The sequence below is a fragment of the Mustela putorius genome, unplaced genomic scaffold (assembly GCF_011764305.1).
Source record: "Mustela putorius furo isolate JIRA1106 unplaced genomic scaffold, ASM1176430v1.1 tig00003853_pilon_pilon_pilon, whole genome shotgun sequence".
NCBI classification, from domain to species: domain Eukaryota; kingdom Metazoa; phylum Chordata; class Mammalia; order Carnivora; family Mustelidae; genus Mustela; species Mustela putorius.
In genome coordinates this window covers 81,104,080-81,128,189 of record NW_025422005.1, presented here as the reverse complement: position 1 = coordinate 81,128,189, position 24,110 = coordinate 81,104,080, and the positions used below count along the sequence as shown (strand labels likewise).

At 37.5% G+C, this 24,110-nt stretch overlaps 1 long non-coding RNA gene across 4 annotated transcripts in view; it reads right to left on the bottom strand.

Annotated features, from left to right (window-relative positions):
• LOC101670521 overlaps positions 1 to 19,390 on the bottom strand; it is a 77,100-nt gene extending 57,710 nt beyond the window's left edge. For 2 of the 4 annotated variants that reach the window (XR_001179394.2, XR_001179396.2), the window contains exons 1-3: positions 19,323 to 19,387; positions 10,571 to 10,700; positions 9,590 to 9,717 (exon numbers count right to left, since the gene is read on the bottom strand). This is a non-coding gene — a long non-coding RNA (uncharacterized LOC101670521). Of the gene's footprint in view, positions 1 to 650; positions 1,298 to 9,589; positions 9,718 to 10,570; positions 10,701 to 19,322 lie in introns of those variants that run through there. The other 2 variants (XR_001179393.2, XR_006601600.1) reach the window with 2 other exon arrangements.
• Positions 19,391 to 24,110: the final 4,720 nt, after the last annotated feature.

The window sequence follows — 24,110 nt, the reverse complement described above, 5'->3', positions numbered from 1 at the left end:
TAAAATTGGCAAGTCTCACTTACCAGGGGCTTTGTCCCTGAAATTTATTGTTACTGTAGAGGCATTCTGTTGTGTAGATGCCCCACAGAATCAGGATGGATTCGCACCCCAAATTCGGTTTGAATGCCGAGACGGATAACACCACACAGATATCCAAAGATATGAAAAACTCCATTACTCTCATAATGAGGCTCTTTGGAGAAAGCAGGGTGATTCATAAGCAAGTCTAAGCAAGTCCCTGGCTTTATAGGGCAGGGGAAAGAGACAGAACTGGGGTTTTTATGATGTTTAGGACGCGTGGCCAGGCTGGGGGGTTCCAGGCGTGGTTTGAACTTTTCACAGTGCCAAAGGAGCGACACTTGGCCTCTAGCCCATTTGCCCAGAGATGGGGCAGAAAGGCAAAGAAGGGAGAAGTGAGCCTTAAACAAAGCTTTCAGCAGTCAAACGTTTAAAAAAAAAAAAAAAAACAAAACGGAATCAAACACTTTATTACAAAGGCCTCCAATTTACATTAGCAGCAGTTCTGATTTAGTTATTTAGATGATGGTGAAAGGTCTCTAAACATCCTCAACGATATCTCTGTGAACTCAACCTAGTAATCTCTAAATGTAGATCATCTCTCAAAGGTAATAAAACGCAGCCGATTCTACATAGAGACACTGAGGGCTTCAGATTCTAGTTTTTAAAATGAAGAAACAAAGAGACAAAAAGAAAGAGATTTTGTTTTATAAACACCTTTATCCAAGCGGTTCTATTCAGTAAGCACAGATTGAAGTGTCCGGCTGTTTCAGGTGATGGTGACACTGGCCCTGCCCTCAAGGAGTTTTCAGTCTACAGGCGACCAGTGCCTCCGTAGAGAAATAATTTCAGATGGGCAGTGTTAGGAGGACAGTGTTGGAAGGAGAGAAGGAAGAGAAAAAAGTTACGGACTCTGTCCTGAGGGCTCAAGAAATAAGAGAAATGTCGAGAAAGCATTATTTTCAATAATGAATGCAAAATTACCAGGCAAAAAAGAAAACAAAGGGGATTTGAGGCAAAGAAAAACACCATGGGAAAGCAATGGAGGTAGAAACCTCATTGACATTTTCAGGTCACCACACGTAGTTCAGTCTCCTGGATACATAGATTATTAAGAGATGTAGTGAGCACAGATGAGACTGAAGAGGCCAGAGTGAAGGCCAGAGCCTGGAGGGCTGGCCTGTCATGGCAAAATGCTTGGACTTCATTCAGCAGGGCAACAGCTTTCAACTTCTTTGTTTTTTGTGGGTATTGTTTCAACTTCTCTGATCACACATTCCTAGCAGTACAAAAAATTCGATTATTAGCCCCCAGTGTAGACACATGAATTTCCCGTATTATTTGCAGGTATTGCCATTTGCAGATATTAAGGTACAGTAAACATCTAGTACAAATTCATCATTAATTAAATTTCTAAATTGACTCAACTCAAGCATGTGGCTGTCACTAAGGCATAAACAAAACCGACTTCCATTAAGTCAAAAATCATCGCTTAGAAACAGAAAATAAGAAATGGAACTAAAAGTTAAAAACAGAAAACCCAGCAAACCATTAAAACGACAATTCCAGAAGCTTGAAAATTCTTCTGGAAGCAACCTTCATGTTTTTGAAAGTTTATTAAGCTGTGATATGAATTTTTTTTGTTTGTTTCCCTTAGAATTATTGTGATGATTAATTTTATGTGTCCACTTGACTGGGCCATGAGGTGTCCAGATTAAACATTACTTCTGCATAGGTCTGGGAGGATGTTTCCTGGTCACTCAGTACATTGTCCTCCCCATTGTGAATGGGCTTCGTGCAGTTTATGGAGGGCCTGATTAGAACAACAACCCGAGGGAGGGCAGATTCTTTCCCTTCCTGCCTGCCTGCTGAAGCTAGAACATCAGTTTTCCTCTGCCATCAGGCTGGGATTTATTCCCTCAGCTGTCCTGGTTCTTAGGCCTTTGGACTCAGACTGGATTTATACCAACAGCTTTGTTAGGTTTCTAGATCATGGGACTCCTCAACCAGCTCCTGAGCCAGCTCCTCATAACAAGTAACCTTTGGGCGCCTAGATGGCTCAGTTGGTTAAGGGGCTGCCTTCAGCTCAGGTCATGATCCCAGAGTTTGGGGATCGAGCCCCGTATTGAGCTCCCTGCTCTCCCTCTGTCACTCGCTTGCTTGTGCTCTCTCTCTCTCAAATAAACAAAATCTTTTTAAAAATAACCTTTTATATGTTATTGATTTTGTTTCTCTGAAGAACTCTGACTAATAAGCCTATATAAGCAAACGAACATTCCTGGGGACAGGGAGAACAACTGCCTTCTGCCTATAGGTAAATACAGGTCTTTCAAGGCTTGGAGTTTATACAACTTGGGTAAATCTTCTTAATGAAAAAGGATACAAAAAACCCTCACTTTTGCAACTTTGTAATACATGACCACGTAACACATTGCTGGGACCATACCCCCAATCTTTGTAAATGGTCCATGTACCTGAAGGCGATGGCAATTTAGGATTTAGTGAATGTGAATAATTCCTTCTCTACTGCTGCCTGTATCCTGGAGTGGTGGCCACCTCCCTGCTTGGTTACTCCATTTAAATTCTCAGGAAGCTGAGTTCCTTAAAGATCTAGGTCAACTTTATGTTGAAAATTTTTCTGTTACCAAAGACTGAAATAAAATGCTTAAAAAATAACTAACTAACTAACAACAAAAATCCCTGGGCTGTTTACTTTGGGGGCTATTTTACTAGCATTCCCAAAGGATTAAAAATGAAAAATACTGATGTTGAAAAAGGTATAAGGATACTGGATATGAATCCCATAAAAATACTGCAGCATTGCATAATACTGTTGGGATCTAAAGTTGTACTAGAAAACTGCTTAGGAGCCATTTCTCCTCCAACAGTTCCCAAGTTAAAAAAAAAAAAAAATTGGTATACACAAAGCATTATTAAATTTTCAAATAAATATTTGCTACCAACACTAGGCACTGGCTCCATGCAATACATTCAGCAGCATTTGAGTCTAAGTCCCACAGCAGGAGACTTTGGCAATTGGCTTTCTCTATCTAAAGTAATTCTAGAGCAGAGGAATTTCCAGTTTAGAACGATTATAAATTGCCACTTAAGAAAAAAGTATGTAGCATTTGAGCACACATATATAAGATACTTTTTTTTTTAAGATTTTATTTATTTATTTGACAGACAGAGATCACAAGTAGGCAGAGAGGCAGGCAGAGAGAGAGGGGGAAGCAGGCTCCCTGCTGATCAGAGAGCCTGATGTGGGGCTCCATCCCAGGACCCTGGGATCATGACTTGAGCTGAAGGCAGAGGCTTTAACCCACTGAGCCACACAGGGGCCCCATAGAAGATACTTGTAATCTCCTTTTTGTTCCACATTTCTAGATGACTGATGCCATAAGGAAAACTTTGCAGGACTGTGCATTGTGTTTGAATAAATGGTAAATGCCATGTATGTGGTATCACCCTTTTTTCTACAAAAAATCATTATAATTGTTATTTTACCAAATGTCCATGTCATTGATTGTCATTCTCCGCACCCCACACCCCGCTATGTAGTATCAGTTACCAAGAGGCATAGCCAAGAACAAGCACAAACTTACTATGTGAAAGATCATTTTAATAGTGAGCCCAGACATGGCATCCAATGAGTTACTGTAAAATTGTTCACACCTTCTGGATTAAAACCCAGACACAAAGGGTAGGGATTATTGTTATACCTAAGTGTGAATTATCCTGGAGCAAATTGGAAACAAGGTTTATTCTATACTGCAATTACTAATGTGTACTTTTAAGCACTAACAAGAGTCTGGGGCTTTTCTGGACAACTATCTTCCTCTGGAACTCACTGAAGCAAATGAGAAGGTATTTCATTGTTCCATTTTTTACCCACAGGCTGAGAGTGTCCACGACAAAACATAAACTAGTGTGAGTGCATGTTGATGCGCATTGAGTAAACACCCTGCTTATTTATTAATGAGAATGATGTCACCAGTCAATAGAAAACCAGTTTTATGAAAAACTTACTATGAAAAACCGGTTTTCTATTGATCAAAGAGGTTACAACCTTTTGGTGCTATTTTGACTTAACAAAGTATTCCAATGACTTTATCTCAATGTAGAAAAATATCAACCCTCGTGAATCCTAGTACCCCCCCAGCAAAAACCCCTAAAGACCCCCCACTTTCCACATTATAGTATTGTCATTGGATTCTTTCCTGGTTTTTTTGTTCCTTTCATTATCCTATTTTTTTCTATGTTGTTTTCCTCCTTTTCAACAATTATACCTCAACTCTTAACTTTCCTTCTCTTCAGACTGCAGATTTTGTCATTCCAAGACTCAGTTCAAATTTCATTACTTCTGTCTTATTTTGTGCACAAGTTCTAATTGATTTCAATCTTCACCCCCATACTGTAGTAAGATCTAACCACCTAAAGAAGCATTTTTATCTTCCACCAAGTCAGCTTTTCTTTGAAAGTGTCAGTGATTGACAGCAAGGACTGCTGAGGGTGGTGCTGAGTCAGCAGAACCACCACCAGATGAATAAGCTAGAGGAATGTCAAAGGTAGAAGAAAAAGGGAAGCTGAAATAATGGACTAAACTAAATAACAAAAGAACAGTAGCTGATTAAAGCTGTGTTTCCTAAATTTAGATAGCCATAACCATAAGCTTCAATGAAATAGAAACTGTATTTTAAAAGCCCTTAGGCTTTTAAATAGGGGTGCCTGAGTGGCTTAGTCTATTAAGTGTCCGACTCTTGATTTCGGCTAGGTCATGATCTTGGGGTCCTGGGTGGAGCCCCTGGTTGAGCTCCCTGGTCAGTGTGGAGTCTGCTTGCTCCCTCTCCTTCTACCCCTCCCCATGCTCTCTTTCTTTCTCTCTCTTTCTCTATCTCAAATAAATAAATTTTCCAAAAAAAAAAAAAAAAAAGCCCTTAGGCTGCATATCACTTGGGCTCTTGATATTCTACCTAGAGCTTACCATTTGCTGAAAAAGTTTGGCATTTTTATATACAAAAAACTGTCTTAGAAATAATTTAAAAAAGCAATAAACTTTTTTTTGAACAAAAGATTTGAATTAGTTCACAAAAAAAAATACAAGAATGATTGATACATTAAGAAAAGTACTACTTTCTTAACCAATAAAGAAATGCAAATCTAAGACATATCTGTTGCTTATCAGACAAAAAAAAAAAAAAGAATTCTCAGTTAGTCATATATTGCAAATTTAACTAGACATGACTTTTTGAAAACATTTGGATACTGTAGCAGCAATTTCTCTTGCTGCTTAGCTTATGAAAATAATTGGAAAAATAGGCCATGTATATGTATATACACATGTTCAACTAGCATTGTTTAGAAAAGCAAAAAGCTAAATGTCCAAAAGTTTGGTATTAGTTGAATACATTTTAGACTATCTATACAGTTGAATGTCATGTAGCCATTAAAAAAATGATTATGCAAACTATATAAATGGAATGCACATAGAAAGATGGCCTAATGTTCTGTTAAACAGAACATTTTTAAAAAATGTATATATTATGATTCCTTTAAAATATAAACATGTCTGTGTAATAAATATTTCACAGAAAAGAATTGTGAATGATTTATCCAAATATATCAGTGATTATCTCTGAAGAGTGAGATTATTCATGATATATCCTTTCTCCTATTTGATCATTTGTTTCATCTAAGTTTCTACAACAAATATCAATCTATAATAAAAACATTTTTATCGAACATGTTAAAATAAGATTGAATTATGAAGTTATATGGATATTCAGAGTTTAGGAATGAGTAACTAGGATTAATAATTCAAAAAAGACGTACCTATAAAAGGTGGTCTAAGTTAGATTTTTATGTTCTGTCCCAACTTTTCAAAAGAAGAAAATTTTCCTGTAAGCAGGAGTTGTAAACAAGGGTCTAAAACTAATTTTTGTCAATCGCCAAAAGAAAAGGTGAAGCATAAATAATCCATATCCTAATTTCTAATGAGATTCACATGCTTCATACATACACACTTAACTAACTTTTGTAGAATGCTTGCTCTTTGTTGTACACACTTCTTTTGTGAACATAGTATTTAAAACCTTGCCAAATAAGTAGTAGCATTATCATCCCTAATTTCTGAATGAGAAATAAATGGGTCTACCAAGGTATTATGCAGGAATATCATGGAGGACGTTGTCCACTACTGTATCTACAACTATCAAAATCATCTCTAAAGAGGTTTAAAACCACAGATTTCTAAACCCTATCCCAGACCTACGGAATTTGAATCTCCTAGGCTATTTGAATGATTATGTTGGAAATCACTAGATGGTATCATTCAGGATGTCCTTTTGAAGACTTAAAGTAGAAATTTCTTTCTACTTTGGATTTTCCTCTCCTGAGATATTGATATCTTTAATCAAGTATAGTCATTAAACTCAGCAAGAGAGGCTAGAGCCCTGGGCCCCATGTTGTAGTGAGCCATTCGTATCTCAACACAAAAGTTTAATTTCTGGAGAATACTTGGTGTCTCTCTCACTCCTGATCTAAATTCAACATTGGCACAGTGAGCTCTGATACTTAAATATAGGCAATAGATTCTTGCATAGCAAAATAGCATTTCCCAGTAGTACCAAGAATCCATTTTCTTTTTTCTCTTCATGTTCCAGTTCATGGTTCTTGGGAAATGCATGAAGTAGCAGGGTAGTCACAACTATTGCATGTTGTGCAATATGCAAGAACAGTTTCACAGTGTTAATCTATCTAGGTATAGCATCTTAAAATTTTTCAGTTTGGTTATTTGGAGGTGTTTTTGTCAAATTAGAAGGGCATGATTTTCTTAAAATGCTGGATTGATTTTAACTTTTAATTATTTGGACATGTACGGGCTTCTATGTGTAGTCTTGCCCTGGGATCCACGAATGTTAGAGTTGGGATTGCTTTTATCAAATGTATATCTGATTGTGCCTTCAGTTTTGGGCAACTCAAACTGAATTTTTTGTAATCCCCCATCTTGGTCAGAATAGGCTGTAAAACCTAGCTTTCTGTGACTTTCTTTTTTATCTTTCCGGGCTATCCTAACTTTATTTTTCCATTGCTTTTTTAAAAAGTTTTATGTTGATTTATCATTTATTATATTGATCTAATAATCTATAATCTTATTGAATTTTATGTGTTTTTATAGGCAACTATGAAGTTTTTTAGAAATGAAATAAATTAGAAAGTAAAAGGAAAGGAGGAAGAAGGGATAGAAAAAGAAAAATATTTGTCCAACTTAAGTTATCTGGAAAGTAATAGAGCACAAATTTAAACCCTGTCCTGTCTTCAATTTCAGTTCCCATTCCATTGCTTCACATTATCAATGTGGTTTTATAAGCTAATATCATTGCCAAAGGATATGCTCCAATACAATATGGAAGTTATTTTTCCAGATAAGTTGAAATGCCAATTTAAAAAATGTTAACCATTTTATGAAAAAAAAAAAATCTTTCAAAACCTATTAAGCACTCACATGCCTCAGGATCCGCATTATAAACATAAATTATTGTTGTGTATTATATACAGGTGATCTCAGTTATTTACATATTTGATTTTTATAAAACTGCCAGATTCATAGCTTCTTTATTCATGGTTTGATTAATGCAACAAAATATTTATTGAGCACTTATGGTACTTAAAATACAGCAAGGAACAGTAAAAGGCAACCATCTCATTTAGCTTATTTCCTAGGGAGATACAGACATTAAGAAAAGGCACTTAAAAAATGTGGATTGATGGAGATGATAGATAGATAATAGATAGATAGAAAGAGGGGAAGTAAGTTAGTTACCCGACAGTTAGTATAGAAAAAAGAAAATTGGATGAAAGTAAGGTGGGCTGAGAGTCCTGAGGTACCTGAGCAGGAATTAGAATTTCTGAGGGTGGTCAGGTCAGCCTCACTGAGAGGGTTAGAGCTGAATCAAGCCTTGATAAATGTGATGTAATTATCCAAGTGAATATTTGGGAGAAGAGCATTCTATGTAGAAGTAATGGCCGATCCCAAAGGCAGGAATAGGCTGGAGCCCAGGGGGCAGAAGAATAAGCAACATCCCTAAGTCATCCTTCCTACATCAAATTCGATGTTTCATTCACCAGTTGATCAATGATGATATTTATCTACAGCAAGGTGCTGTTTTCTGGCTTGTACTTATCATCAACATAACCATCGGGGAGAGTGTTTGCAATGTGACTGACTATTCACACAGCATGTCCTTTGCCATGTGGTACTCTTCCAGTAGCCTGTGGATAACTGGACTCTATGAGCTTCTCTACTCAGTCCAGCTTTAATACCAGCAGAGGCCACTTTATTTGTCTAACCTCCCTGAAGTCTTCATTTGTCCTCAGTTTCTCTGTAGCAGTGGGGAGCAGAGCCAACAACATTTGCATATGTGTGAGGAGTCTTACAGTAAACTCTGAACAGTTTTTATAAGTCTGTTCACTCATGTGTCCAGGTAAGACAGACTCTGGGGGCAGAGGTTTAAATATGGGGCCTATCCTCCAATTTTTCTGGTACAGCCTCTTTGGATTTTCCATATCCAATGAGAGAACTACCAGAAGACCAGTATCATAGATTCAGAAATGCTTGGAAATTTTTACCTGTCTGATTACCTAAAGCAGAGTATCATAATTACATTATATACTATGGCTCTCTGGGAATAGAACACTGCCTTACAACATGAGTCTATTTTGCAACTCTGAGTGGTCAATATTCAAATTAATTTTCAAAATTACATTTGTGAAACTGGAAGATTAATAAAATTTTTATTCTTTTTTTTTTAAAGAAATTTGTTTATTTGTTTATAAGTAATCTCTACACCCAACATGGGGCTTGAAATCACAACCCCAAGACCAAGAGTCACAAGCTCTTCCAACTGAGCCAGCCAGGCACCGCTGAAATTTTTATTCTTTTTTTTTTTTTTAAGATTTTATTTATTTATTTGACAGAGAGAGATCGCAAGTAAGCAGAGAGGTAGGCACAGAGAGAGAGGAGGAAGCAGGCTCCGCACTGAGCAGAGAACCCGATGTGGGGCTCTATCCCAGGACCCTAAAATCATGACCTGAGTCGAAAGCAGAGGCTTTAACCCACTGAGCCACCCAGGCGCCCCTGAAATTTTTATTCTTATGAGAATATTCTGTTGTTACTATGCTAGCAAAATTTCTGCCACCTTCAGTCTTTTTTTCTCCCCTTTATCCCTTTCTTCCTTGCCTGTTTAGGATATGGAAAAATTTGTAGACTGGACGTCAGTAGATCTATTTGTGGTTTATTTTATCATAAATTTGCTTTTTAGTCTCAAACCACTTATTTCTGAAGGGCATCAGGATATGCCACCCCAAAATATACCACTTTGTCACACAGATTATTTTAAGCTGAAAATATTTGAGATTCAACCACTGCAAGCAAGGAAGCAAAAAAGAAAACGAAGAAGGGTAGAGGGAAGGGAGGGACGGAGGGAAAGAAGAGGAAGGGAAAGGGGAAGGGGGAGGGAGAAAAAAGAGAGAATGGGAGAAAGAAAGAAAGAAACTTTGTAGCTTTCCTCACCTGAAAAAAGCAGCAATCTCTAGGAAGTAATACCGCCATAAATTCCTCTTCAGGGCAGATGATCTCTCAGAAGGGAGAATGTGTCAAGCACCCACCACCATTCTTTTCTCCAGAAGGCTTTCGTGGCCCTGCAGGAGATGGAAAGACTGCTCATACCGGTATACATAAGCATGATCACAAACGATCTTATCTCCTGTTTGTTGTCCTGAAAATCCGTGTATCCTGCCAAAAACATCTTCTGGTTTACCCTATGTGCCTTTCTTCTTCCTCCTCTTCACTTTTTAAGATGGTATAGAAGCCTCAAATTCTAACCATACCTGAGTTACTCATCACTGCATTGTCCTACATGTGAATAAATGTCCCACATGTATAAGTCAAGTCCTTTTTCTTTTTGTTACTCTGTATTTTGTCATTTTATTTTGCAGCACTCTAGAACTGAACCTAGGAAAGTAGAGGAAGAGTTTATCCTCCCCTGCAGTTCTTTGAACCTTAGTTTCCTCATACCTCTAATGAGGTAGTTGAGAACTACCGCACAAAATTATTTTGAATACTACATGAGAATTATAGGAAAGTGGGCTGAGAATGATTAATTCCACTTAGAAGGGTAGCAACACATGAGTTTTAGTAAAATGAAATGTGATGCTGGACTTTTTAAGGTCCCTGGAAAACAATTTAATTTAATCATAAAACGGTATTATTAATTGCCATTAGATCTTATTCCTGGGAAATGCTTGATTTCAGGCATTTTTTAAGAGACCAAAGGCGTAATAATAATAATAATAATAATACATAACCCCAAGCTGGGCATCCATGACCAAGTACCATTAATAAAACGAAATACAGGAGAAATTTAATGACTTCAAGTTTGTTTTCAGTGTAGCATGGCTACTTGGGAAATATTGCAGCCTCTCTTTAGGATGCAAAACCTTTGTGATTACAAAGAGAACAGCTGAATTTAAAGAAAAAATGTTGTATGTTCACCTGGTGATAAAAAATTCTATTGTTTAGAAATTGTCTCTCTTCCATCCTTTCTCAGCTTCATATTTCTCTGGAAATATAAATCATAGTAATACAATCTCTTGTGGAGAATCTTTGAATTTTAACATCAATGCTGAAAATTAGAAAAAAACAGTCATTAATTAATAGGCTCACTTTCCCTCCCACTTTGAATTCTCCTTTGATTTATTTTAAAATAATTCTCCTTTGGTTTACACTGTGAAGAAGGCTTTTGTTATTTTTGTTGTTGTTGTTGTTGGGTTTTTTTGGGGGGGTGGGTGGGGGTAGTTTGCTTTATTTGTCTAGGAAAGCCTGCAAAAGCTCACTGGTATTTCACATCTCAAAGGTAGGCATGTGCAAATCTCTACTCATGATAAAAAGAGGAAATATCCACAAAGGTACTGGGCTCCATCTGGTGTAAACTCCTGACACGTGAAAGTGAATAATCTATTGTTGAATTTACAGGACCTTTTGTTTTGATCTTTCTTTCTGTATTTCTTTCAAATACAGCTTCTATAGTGAGGATGGTGGAAGAAAGGAAGGGGGTAGTTAGAGAAAGGCATAGCGAAGGGGAGTAAGGGTTAAGGAACATATCAAAGCTAGAAAGATACTCTTGCAGTACACCTTACAGGAAATCTTCCTTGTGAGTCACACCGAACTGATAAAACTGCAAGTTGTCTGGGCTGAGGGAGGGCAGAAGAGGCAGAAAGAAACATGGCTCTTTCACCTTGGGAATGACAGAACCTGAGGCTCCCAGGCGAAAAACTAATGAGTGAATCAAACAAAATGCATGATTACATCCTCTAATGCTTTCATTTGAGGGCAGTTCTTATTAAATCACAGATGAAATTATTGCCCATCCCCAAGCAAAGAGTAAGAAAGAGGAGTGCTTGTCCCCCAAGTAATGCAAAACCAATGCAGTATCTCTTTTTAGTGGTCACTGACTCCTGCTCTAAGTGGTGACATTAGTTAAACGTCCCTAGGGTAGGGTGAATAGTCATTCATTTAAAAAGCAAAAATTTAAAAAAGCAACCCACATAAAACACGTTAGGCTTGGATGTAGCACATGCTCATTTGGGTCACACTGATTTATTTCTTTCAGTTCCAGAGCCCTCTCATACCTCCATTGTATGGGGATGTGTTTATAATTGTTATATACACATATGTGCATAGACATTCAAATACAAATATGAAAAACTCTTTTGAAAGGATAAAGAAACAAATGATTATTTGTAGCCTGTGAGCTCTAAAGCAGTGTTTCACAGAATATTATCCAGGGACAAGCTACATGAGAATTACCTGGAGATGTCTATTAAAATGCAAATTTTTAAGTGGCAGCAGACCCAGTGAATCAGAATTTCTGCCAGGGGTCCTAGTTTGTGCCTAGGTGGGGCCTGAGGGGCATTTTTAGCAAGCAAACCAGCTTATTCTTAGGTACATTAAAGTTTGTGAATCATTATTTTAAATGTGTCTTGGGATCTAACTGTAGCTCTGCCTGATGTGTGCAAATCAGTACACATTTTTTGAGCACTGTATTAACCCTTACAGGTGAAAAAAATTCGATATTCTGACACAAAATTCAGGCAGCTACAAATGTAGACCTCTCAGAAAAGAATTCCTATACCTCAGTGTGGACATTGTTGCTATTGAGTCTGTATATAATCCAGCCATTCCACTTTCAGTTATCACTGTGCAGAGGAAAGGAAGTCACCTGGTATGGATTCCTTATAATGTACTGGCCTGAAAATACCTGGGCAAAGAAATCGCATAAAATAATTTCCCAGAGTCAAAATACTGATCTCTACCGCTAAATGCATTGCTATCTCCTTATTTGTTATGTATCTTCTTCACGCAAAGCCTGTTCAGGAAGATTTTGTGATTTTTATCTTCCAAGGTCCAAATTAATAGTACTTTCTTTTAGTAAATTCATACCCAATCTTTTTCTGGCACTGGGAATGTGGAAGGGGTAAAATAAAAACTCTGACCTCAGCTTGCCTTGGCGGAAGAGAAACCTGAAATTGCATGAACTATCACTGGGGATTATCTGCAGGTTTTCTAAATGTTCCATTTTATGGGTGATAATGAGACATACAGTTATTAATCCATGTTTATATGAATGACTTTCAAATATATTAAACAGCATTTAGACACTAAAGTAGGCATATCTGAAAAACACTCTTCTAGCAGAAAAGAAACTGTGTGGTTATTTGGTTGTATGTTACATATATGTGTAATCAAAATACATGTGCAATCTCACTGAAAGTCTCGGGCAAAAGGTCTAATTATATGCCATTATTAGTCTCAGTAACTTTACTCAATTTTGTTCAAGCAAAAAACAGAATAGACAAGCACCTAAAACTTCTGTAAATTATAATGGAGAAAACTGATAATTCTGGAGGTCCAACCATAGTAAATGATGGGAGTGAATAATATTGGGAAATAGGAGAGGCAACAAGGGAAGGAGCCATCGCTAGCTGAACAATGTTAAGTGATTGCATTATGCAGTATTTGAATTTATGCTCTATCTCTTAATTATTCCTGTCATTCCATCCATTGTTCTCCTACCTTGCAGGAGAACAGAAATTAATAGCCAGCCTCCTTAAAGAAGGAGATCCTGTCCCCGTGTTCTTTAGTGCCATCTGCATCATCAGTAAAGCAGATGTCTGATAAGGCAGCTATTCTGAGCACAGGGAACAAGAAGGAAGAGCCCCCTCCTCAGCAAAGGCTTTCTCCTGAACGTTCTGGAAACAACTCCCTTTTGCCCTTTCAACTGCCACAATTCCATGAGTTCTGGTTTCCACGCTAAAGCTGGCTTTGAGAATCAGATGAATAAGAAGAATCCCTGGTTTAAATTCATTGCGGGGACTGAACCAAAAATGAAGAGGAAATTTCCATTTTGCTTGCCATCCATTCAATACTGCAGAGAAAGAAGAATGTGAAAGCTTTTCTGCAGTTCAACCTATCTCCAGGAATATCTAGAGATAAGAATATTTTAAAATTACACAGAACTCAGTTTTCTTTTAACCAGTGCCTGCTGAACATAGACACCAGCCTGTGCGAGGGGAGTGATAGGATCACATGAGTATTCTGAAGGGAGATGCCATATTTCAACCTTCTCTGTATTACTTTCAAATGCATCATAGTGGTGGGGGAACCCTAAGTCTTAGAGATTTATGTTAAAGTACATTCCACTGGTATCAGATCTGAAGAGAATCCTCTGTAGAAATGGTTTTCTGTAAGGCTAGACTAATAAAAAATGAGACAATTGGATGCCATCTTATGGAATAATCTAGTAAGTGCCTGTCTTGTTCCCAGTACACCCATTCATTTCAAAGGAAACCTGAGAGGAGTAGACTCAAAGTCTACATATACATGAAAAGAAAGAGTGTGACCAGCCAGTGTACATTGTATTTCAAGGAAGCTTGAGTTCATCCTGAATATCGTTCGTTATTCCCTTTGGAATCTGGAGTTCAAGAGCACTGAGTTAATTTAAGAACCAGCAACTCTGATATGTAGCAATTGGGAAAATTGTGCGAGCATGCACACACACACACACACACACACACGCACACTTGCACACATAACATATACACTCAAATATGTCAAACGCCAAATTAAATTAGATATAGTTAATGTGATCCTTGATTTATTCTTATTTGAGTCATCAATTTATTTCATACCAATATTTCTATCCTTAGTTATTTATTGCTATTATTTGCATCTCTTCAATACTCATTGCTCTTTTCTTTCCATTGAATTGTTCCCTGTATAAACATTGACCTTGCTTTAGCTTGCATGACAGTTTTACCCAGAAGCTTGGGTGACTTCACCATAATTTTCCCTCTGATCTGGAACGTTTCAGAAAATTTGAGTACAGAGCAAAATGTCCTATATATGCAGTTGGTTATAACTCCTTAGGTAAGATTATAGACATAGAATTCACACCCAGGTTTCAGTATATGTACCTCTAAACTTTTGGCATTGGTAATGAGACCTTTTGCACAGATTATTTAGTTCTAATACCTCCATCAACATTTCCAACTCAGAGGAGTTTCCAGAAATTAGGCTGATTTTGACATCTTTCTGTTCCACCAGTCGAAAATTGTCAGGCTAGGGGCGTCTGGGTGGCTCAGTTTTTAAGCCTCTGCCTTCAGCTCTGGTTATGATCCCAGAGTCCTGGAATCGAGCCCTGCATCGGGCTTCCTGCTTGGCAGGAAGCCTGCTTCTCCCTCTCTCACTCCCCCTACTTGTGTTCCCTCTCTCACTATCTCTCTGTCAAATAAATAAAATCTTGAAAAAAGAAAAAAAAAAAAAAAAGAAAATTGTCGGGCTAACCAGATAGGAGAGTGAAATAGAGTCCACAATTCTTCTGTAATTCCTGAATCTTGCAAAATTCTTAAAAACTAAGATCTTAAATTAAGTTTGATTCACATCTTATCACTGAAGCCTGATCTTAATTGACAAAAGGATTTTCATAGTTTTTGTCTATACCTCTTAGCATAAATATTCATATGCTTCTCCCCAGAGATATTAATGCATTTAGTAATAGATGCTATCTCAGAATCTGCTGGGATATTACATAACTTAGTGCAGGGTATGATGTAATATAACATAACATGGGGAAAAAAAACCATTAAATCCCAGACGCATCTGGTCCCACACATTTCAAAGAAGGGGCTGTGAATCTGTACCTACTTTAAACAGAAATTCCACATAAAGAAATTAGACAACTTCCTCTAAACTGCAATACTTCCCCCCAGTGAGTGTGTTATAAAAATAACACACAAAGACAAAGCAATCATGAAAGAGCCACTGATTCATCCACCCCTCAGAACTCATCTCTCTCATGTAGTGTATGTCAGATTTCTCCTCATTTAAGCTGAGAGTTGGTTGGCCGTGATGTGCTGTGGGATGGGAGAGTTCTGTCTTTGAGCTGTGGAGACTACTTGATCATCACACTTAACAGAGGTGCTACAGATGTTTCGGCAAGAGGGATGGTGAGGCGGCCACCAAGATGACAAAACTGTAAATGTACACCCCCATCAGAAGGGAGGGCCAGAAGCAAGTCCTTGGGGAGGGGTGTTGACAGGGCTCTTTTTCCAGAGCTGTCTGTTGCATTTCTATACACCATTATCATGCTAAGAATTACCAGTTGGAGCTGACCCACCCTTTACAAACAGAACTTCACAGGAAAATCTGCAAAACAAAAACTAAAAACCTGTGAATCATCTGATATTCCTTTCTCCCCTTCAGTACTCAGTTAATATTTTTCAATACATTCCCTCTTCCTGCTCTATTCCTGCCGTTTTCTTCTTCAGCATTCCTCTGATAGCAAACCTCTATATAAAAGTTACTTCTGTAAAACAAAACGGAATCATTTCCCTAGACCCCTCACCAGCATCTACATTGCCGACAGATGTTTCAGCAAGTCACGTAGCTCCTCAGCACTCAAGCTCCCTGTCCTTCTCAAGCCCCTTGCTTTGCTGTCACTCCCGAAAGCAGTCTGCGGGCCCCACACTCTAAATGGCTTGCCTTTCCGTGTGTACCCCATGCTCTCTCACACTGGGTATGTTTGAGTGTCCTAGGCTTTCTCCATCCTGAGAAAGATGACTTCACTTGGTGACTTCACTTGGTGAGTTCACTACTCATCCTTGAGATGACTTCACTTGGTGACTCCCTACTCATCCTTCGAGACTCAGCTCCCCAAACTCCCCATCCTTTGTAGAAGATACCGGCACAGTGACTGAGCCACTCTTTTCTGCCCTACAACATCCTAGACACAAGATCATTTATCCCAGAATGTTGTACTTAGCATGTCTATCTTCCATTAGCTCTGTACAACTTGAGGATAAGACAGGAATCTGATTTCAGTGATCTTTGTATTCTCAGTGTCAGGTACAGAGCTTGGTTCCGAATGCCAGATCATTAAGTACTTTTCGAAAAAAATATCATTCATGAATATCACGCTCAAGGAAAAAACTAATAAGCTTTTCTACCAAAAATCATCCAAGAACTACTAACTGTACCTACGAAAGGCACACACTTACCTAAAAGACTGAGAATCAGGCCTTCGTGTTTGGGTGTTAAGCCCTGAGTTACCAGTCTGTCTGTAATTGCTAGAGGCAGCATGTGCCAACACCATAGTTTAACAGAAGGTCTTTTGCAGGGAGCCTGCTTGATACATGAACTAAAGAAATAGCTAATTACACTACACTCTCCTTCCTACACCCCAGTGTCCACTTCCAAATCACAGAGAGCTGAGTTTGTTCTTGGAAATGCCAGTCCCTCTGGACTCGTGAAGAGAGCCTCATTTCAGAACATACATCATCGTAAGCTGATAGTACCTTCATAATACTTCATCACTCCCGACCCACCTTCTGTGCTTTCATGGCTTTGGAGTATTCAGATTCCATTCCATTTGATTTTAACGGGAAATACTCGTTTCTATGCATGTATATCGTGTGCATTACACTAGAATGGGTAGGACTGCCTATGTAATTGGGCGAAGGCTTTTCCTCGGGGAAATCCAGTAAAATTATCTTCCATTACATTTCTAAAATACTACTCATTAAAAGCAGAAATAAACTTTTATACTCATGGCTAACAATGCAGAAAAGAGTCTCCACCCTGCAGCTTATCTCAATTTCAGAAAGGAGGAGGTATTTTCCAGATGAGCTGCTGTTTGATTTGATTTTCACCCGCAATTACTATCAAGATCTTTTCCCCCAGCCTGTTTTGTGCTGGTTTAAAGCGTTGTCCTTATCCCCCATTTTCTGAATCAATGTGTTTTCTAAAAACACTGCCCAATTACTGCTCCTCTGAAGTTCAGAAATCTCTGCAATTTCCTTTTCTGATGAACTTTCACTATTTATAGTCATGGATGCCAAAAGAGAGAAAGACAGGAAGAAAGAAACCCCACTTCTCCCCAGACTTCTATGTCCTTCTTTCCTGCTGCTGAATTCATTGTTTTGATTCCTTCATGCGCTGGCAAACTTTCAAGCATGCCATATGAGAATTTTAAAAATGAAGCTCTCATTTAGGAGTCACACAGTGGTGATATACACACAGAGCTTCAATTTAAACCATTATTGCATACCATCTTTTTCTTTTTATAATAATCCATTAAATGCTTTCAAGTATGGAGAAGGAATAGCAACCTGTAGATCCAAATGGAACCCAGATGACCTATAAAATACATACTGCCTCCCTGCCTGAGTTGTTAGAGCTCTCATCTCTAATGGATGGCATTGTTATTTCACCATCCACACAACCACACACATCAATTATACATTCTCCAATGTCATGAATCACTTTTTGAAGGCAACCTGTCTTTTGGTTGTTACATATGTCATTTTTTTTAACCTCTGAGCAGAACTTGTGTGTGTGTGTCTGGGTGTGTGTGCATAAAAGATGATGTCCTTGTTTTAAATATACTGATTGATAATTGAGAAATACTTTGGAGGAACATTTAATGTTTATTCTCCCAAGCACAGACTGCACTAATATTTGTTCAGTAATTTTCTGTGACAACAATAGCAGCACTCAAGAGTACAATGTATGATAAGATATTTTCTTCCAGAAAAATGCCATTTGCATTGCTTTGTGTATGTGAGTTAAGGCTTGGTTTCCCATTTATACATGTATACACATTTACACACTCTCCAATACACACACACACACACACGTACTTCCCTATCTACCTTCTTAAATACATTTACACTTACCTTATTACTCAAGATATGCAGTGTCTTATAAATAGCACATAATTAAAGACATAACAGTTATGAAGGAGTCACTCCTACATTTTAAAATCATTTCTCCAAATGGTTTATCTTCCAAATGGATGGAATATTGTAGTAAAACATTTAACCTTCATTTGTGGTATAATCACCTAAAGGTTCCAAATCATCTCATTATTCTAAGTCAGTAAGTCATTACAATACCCACAAAAATGAAACTTATAGAAAGCATAGGGTATCTGAAACCCCTGGGAAGTCTAACACATAATACAAGCAGCTGCTTATCAATGCTATTCCTTAAAAAGATTTAGAAAGGAAACTGTGCAGTATTTTTTGTTAATAATTCATACTACTCTAAAAAAATAGAAAATTCATATTACTCTCAACTAAGATTTGTTGGGTTATTGTGAGTGTGCTGTTTTGTGGTGTTTAGACTGGTTTTTCATATTTGCTTTATCTAAGAGCAAGTGAATTTAAGGCATTTTCTTATTTTTCTCAGCCTCAGGGAATCAAGGATATTTGTTTACCATCTTTCAACACATACTACTATACAACTGCCGATAATACTATAATTATCTAACTCTTGCATGCTACAGGCAATGTGCTACGTCCTTTACAACCATTAGCTCATTCAGTCATTCCCAAAATCCTAGGTATAGTACTCCATTTGATAGATGAAAAGCCAGGCTTAGAAGGCTCAGAACCTTTACAACTTATAAAGACTGAGTCAGAGCCTTTTTAACTTTTCCCAGTAGGCTATATCAAATAATAGTTTTAATGTGGAAGGTCTAACAATCAGTTAAAATAAATGACTGAGAGTTTACATATACATACATCTTTTTTCTTTTTTTTAAGAGAGGGAGAGAAAGTGTAAGAGAGAGGATGGGGGAGGGGCAGAGGGAGGACAGAATCTTAAACAGGCTCCACACCCCCCATGGGGCTCCAGGTCATGACCCTAAGACCCTGACCTGAGCCAAAATCAAGAGTCAGACACTTACCCTAATGAGTCACCCAGGCACCCCTACATTTGCATTTTTTGTCACGTAGGGAAAATGGTTGCTTTAGATTACAGAAAGCTGAGAAATTCTAGAACATTAGGCATTGTCAGTGAAACAGTCATAATGCTTTTTGGCCTTTTCATTTCTCTCAATCCTTGTGTCTAAGAACTTTATATATATATATATATATATATATATATATAATATATATATATTAAGGTCTCCATTACATATATATAAATATATATTTATATATGCATATTATATATAATACATATCTTATATTTTATATATTTTCTTCACAATGCCCAGTGTTTCTCTGAGGTTCCAGTGCCACATGTCCAAGCACTTGTTATACCTCTCCGCCTGGATGCCTTATCAACACTTTATGCCCCAAATGGCTAGTTTCTCTAGACTTTCTTGTTCCCATGAATGGAAACATCATTCATTCAATATACCTATCACCATTTTATTCTTTTCTTCCTTCTCCTTATGCATTACAATCTGTAGTTACCACTTGGTTGTCAAACATCCCCTTGGTTGGAAATGCCTCATAGCTGCCTGGCCCTCCTTCTCATCCCTACAACCACAATCCTTGTACACTAACTTTTCATTTAGGACCCTGTATTAACTCCCCTTTAGCCTTCCAGCTTTCTTCATATTCTAATTATCTCCCAATTACAATATATCATACATCCTGTAGCCAAAATGATCCTTCTGAGATCCACTCTCTTCACATCACTTCTGAGAAATCCTTTGTGTTTTTCTACTGTCTACCAAAATACATGCTAAGTTCTTCATCCAGGTTTCAGGGTCTTATGTCTACCACATTGCTCTTTTAGTCTTCTTATAAGGACACCAGGAGGGGAGCCTGACCCTTATGACGTCATCTAAACTAAATTATCTACCCAAAGCCCCACCTGTCAAGTATCATCACATTGGGGCTTAGGGCTTCAATATATGAATTTAAGGGGGACACATTCAGTTCATAATATGTGCCCCATTTACATACTTTATCATGCTTAGAATATTCTCCCCCTTTCTCCCTATCAAGATTGCCCATTCTTCAAAGCTCATGAAGCCTCTTCCTCTGTAAAGATTTTTCAGATCTTTCCCAAGCAGTTTTAGTATCTTCTTCCTTTGAACTGCCTTTGAACACTGTGTTTTTCTTAACAGACTCGCCTGCACTTGTAGTATAACCAGTCATGTACTTATTTAAGTCACCCTCTGGATTTTCAGTACTTTATGGAAAGGAAATGTATTTTAATCATGTTTGTATCCCCTGAAGCACTTAGCACAATGTCTGGTATCAAAAGAGAACTCAAGAATGTTTATGAAATTGGATCATAAAAATTGTTAAACCTGGACAGGGACTTGGAAAAAAGCATAACATTATTTCTGGGAAAGAAGAATTATTAGCAAAGTACAATGACATACCATCATTTAAGTATTAAAATTCAAATAAAATGAACACTATTCATTTTTAAGAAGATGGCAGGGGGGAGGGATAAGGAACCAAATTTTTGCATTACTAGCTCAGTGTTGGAAGTCATTAGAATCTGGAGAATTTCTTGTTCTTAATAATATGGCAACAAAGAGAGAGACAAATTTGAAGCTACATTGGAAAGTGCTAAGAAGGAGCCATGGCATGGGACTTCTTTAGATTGGAGCACTTTTTCTCTTTTCTCTCTTTTTTAAAAAATCTGATTCATCTCATTCCCCTAAATTATGTAGATATTACTTTCTCTTACCCTCCTCTCTAGGTCTGTCCTCTAAGGTATCTGTCCTCTAAGAACTAATAAACACCGTGTGCTGTTTTGAGTGTTTCTTTGCAAAATTTTGATTTCTTGAGAGTAGAAATTATTTTATAAATCTTTACATATTCAACTCAACCCAGTGCTTAGCACAGATTAGATGCTTAGCAAATATTTGTGGGTTGAGTTAATTGATTAAGTAAACGGTTTCCACAGTCTTCTCTTTTGTGATCCTGGGTCAGTATATATCATTGAATCTCACTCTCCACATCTGCAAAGTGAAGATCCAGATTGGGAGGAGGCTAAGATTGTGAGGAGGCTTGGTCAAGATAATGCATATAAAATATATGGTACTATTATGATATATACATTATGGACTATTACTAGTGTGTATAAATCACCAATTTTTAAATTGTGACACTTTGATTTAGCTCTTACCCCAAATGCTTTGGAAACTGTTCTCCCTAAAAATCGCTCAGCATTCCACATTATTATCAGGAAGTAAATACGATGCTGAGTCATTTCTCTACCCCATTATCACAGTTAATTAAAAACCGACATGTGAACTTACACTTCTGTGATAAAGACTTAACTGTCAAGAGAAATATACTCATTGTAACCAGGAAGGCATCAGACAGCAGGAAATACAGGACTTTGATCCTGAGAGAAAGTAAAGAAAGTGAGCTCCATAACTACACCAGTTGACTGCCCAGAAGCAGTCTGTAGGCCACAGTACAGAGTGAGTGGACCCACACACAACCTGGCAGTCTTGGTGAATTGAGAATACAGAATTCATGAATGCTTAGATTGGGTCATTTAGATTGGCAGGTCAGAATATTAGCAAGGAGGGAGCTGTCCATTGAGGTTTATTCTGGAGAACCACATAGAAATCCCTTCAACCTTTTGCTGAATAAGGATCTGTGCTTTAGGTGGAAAAATATACAAGCTGAGAAAAGAACCACCAGAAGCTAGTACACCAAGATACATCTAGAGTTCACAGAAAGCTGGAAATAATTTGTAGTCCTACCAGCCAGAATAGAGAGACTGGTGAACCTGAGGGCACCGTGTAGAGTCCTCAGTGTGATATGGGTTTGAATGTATTGTTTAAAGTATCAAAATGATCCAGATAATCCAAGTACTAGGTATTTCACTGAAAAGAAATAAAAATATACATCTACACAAAGATGCACTCTTGAATGGTCACAGCACATTATTCTTAATAATCAAACAATCTGCTGTCCATCAACTGGTGAATGGATGAAATAATTGTGGTATGTCCACACAGAGAAAGAAAGAAAACAAAGGAACTATGGGTACACAATAAAACATGGATGAATCTCAAAAGCATTATGCTAAAAATAAGAAGCTAGACCAAATACTATATACTATATGATTCCATTTGCATGAAATTCTAGAAAAGGCCAAAGTACAATGAAAGAAAACTCAGTTTTTGGTAACAACAAAAGATGAGGAAAGAGGTATTTCAGCATAAGGGAGTTTTTTGGAATGGTGTAAAGGTTCTATCTCATGTGTGGTAGTGGTCATGTGAATATGTACATTTTTTTCAAAATTCATCAAATTGTGCACCTAAATTGATGACATGTATTGTATACAAATAATATCCTAATAAGTTTAATTTTAAAAAACTGACCACATGTCTTTTAAAAAAGCATTCTTTAGGCTATTATTTATGCCGTTAGTCCTCCACAGAATCCATTTTCAAGTTTTAAGTTATGCTTCAGTGTCCAGAGTGCACTGTGTAGCCATCTTCAGTTTCAAGGGAGACTGGGAAAGTGAATAGGAATGGTGGTAGGAAGGGGCGAGGCCAGAGACAATGGGGAATGGCTACTGAGTTGTCCAATCAAGAGTGACTGTCACCATCTCACACTAAATTTTGAGTAGAAAACAGAATAATTCTTAATATAATGGGCCTCTCAAGTTTGCTCAGAGCAATGTAAATTAGTGTAAGTCAAAGCATGATACATTCTAGTTAACTGTATTTTCTGATTAGCTAAAAAGTATTTAGAGTTTTATCAAAAATCTTTCTTAGACACCTAGGAGTCATTCCTTCTTTACTCAGTACAACATAATGAGTGTATTTAAATTTTGTTTTTATTAATACTGAATCTTCCAATGCTGAGATTCAGTACTTTGAGCATATCTATAGACGCAGGTAGAGAAGGATGTAGTGAAATATTTCTTAGTTGAGTTCCATAGAATGCTGATCCTGTGTAATCACGTCCCTCTCTTTTCTCTAAATAAGTGTTCCATAATCATGTTTGAATAATATTGCCTATTATAGCCACCTCTACAATGTCATAAAGCATATTATTAAAATTCTGAAGTATCGTACCAAAAAGAACCACCACACACACAAAAAATCATTGATCCTGTTTAAATACCTGAGTAGAGAAGTTGTTGTTTTTGTAATTTATTTATGTCAACTTCCTAAACTAGAATTCCAGCGGGGCATGCTGCTGCTGTTGTGGAAAGGCCCACACACAAAGGGGCTGACAGAATTAGATTTGAATCCTGACTTGGTGACTTAACAATGACCATATATAAGTTTTAATCTCCTTGATTTTCAGTATTTTCCCCTATAGAGTCAGCATTATAACATAAAAGTGTTCTTTTAAGAATGAGAGATCACAGGGTACCTGGGTGGCTCAGTCAGTTAAGTGTCTGCCTTTGACTCAGGTCATGATCCTGGGAACCTTGGATAGAGTCCCACATCAGGTTCCCTGCTCAGTGGGAAGTCTGCTTCTCCCTCTCCGTCTTATCCAACCCCCTGCCCATGTTCTCATTCAGTCTCTCTCAAATAAATACATAAATAAATAATCTTAAAAAAAAAATCAGAGATCATGTCTACAAAGGATCTAACACAATGTCTAAGGAAGGTAAGTGCTCTCGGTTTATCACCACTACCACCACGATCATGATCATTATGAAGCTTTCTTTCTAGGACCTCTAGAGCTTGGATTTACTTATTTATTTAATTTTCCCCTAAATAATAGATATCACTTTTTAAATGAAC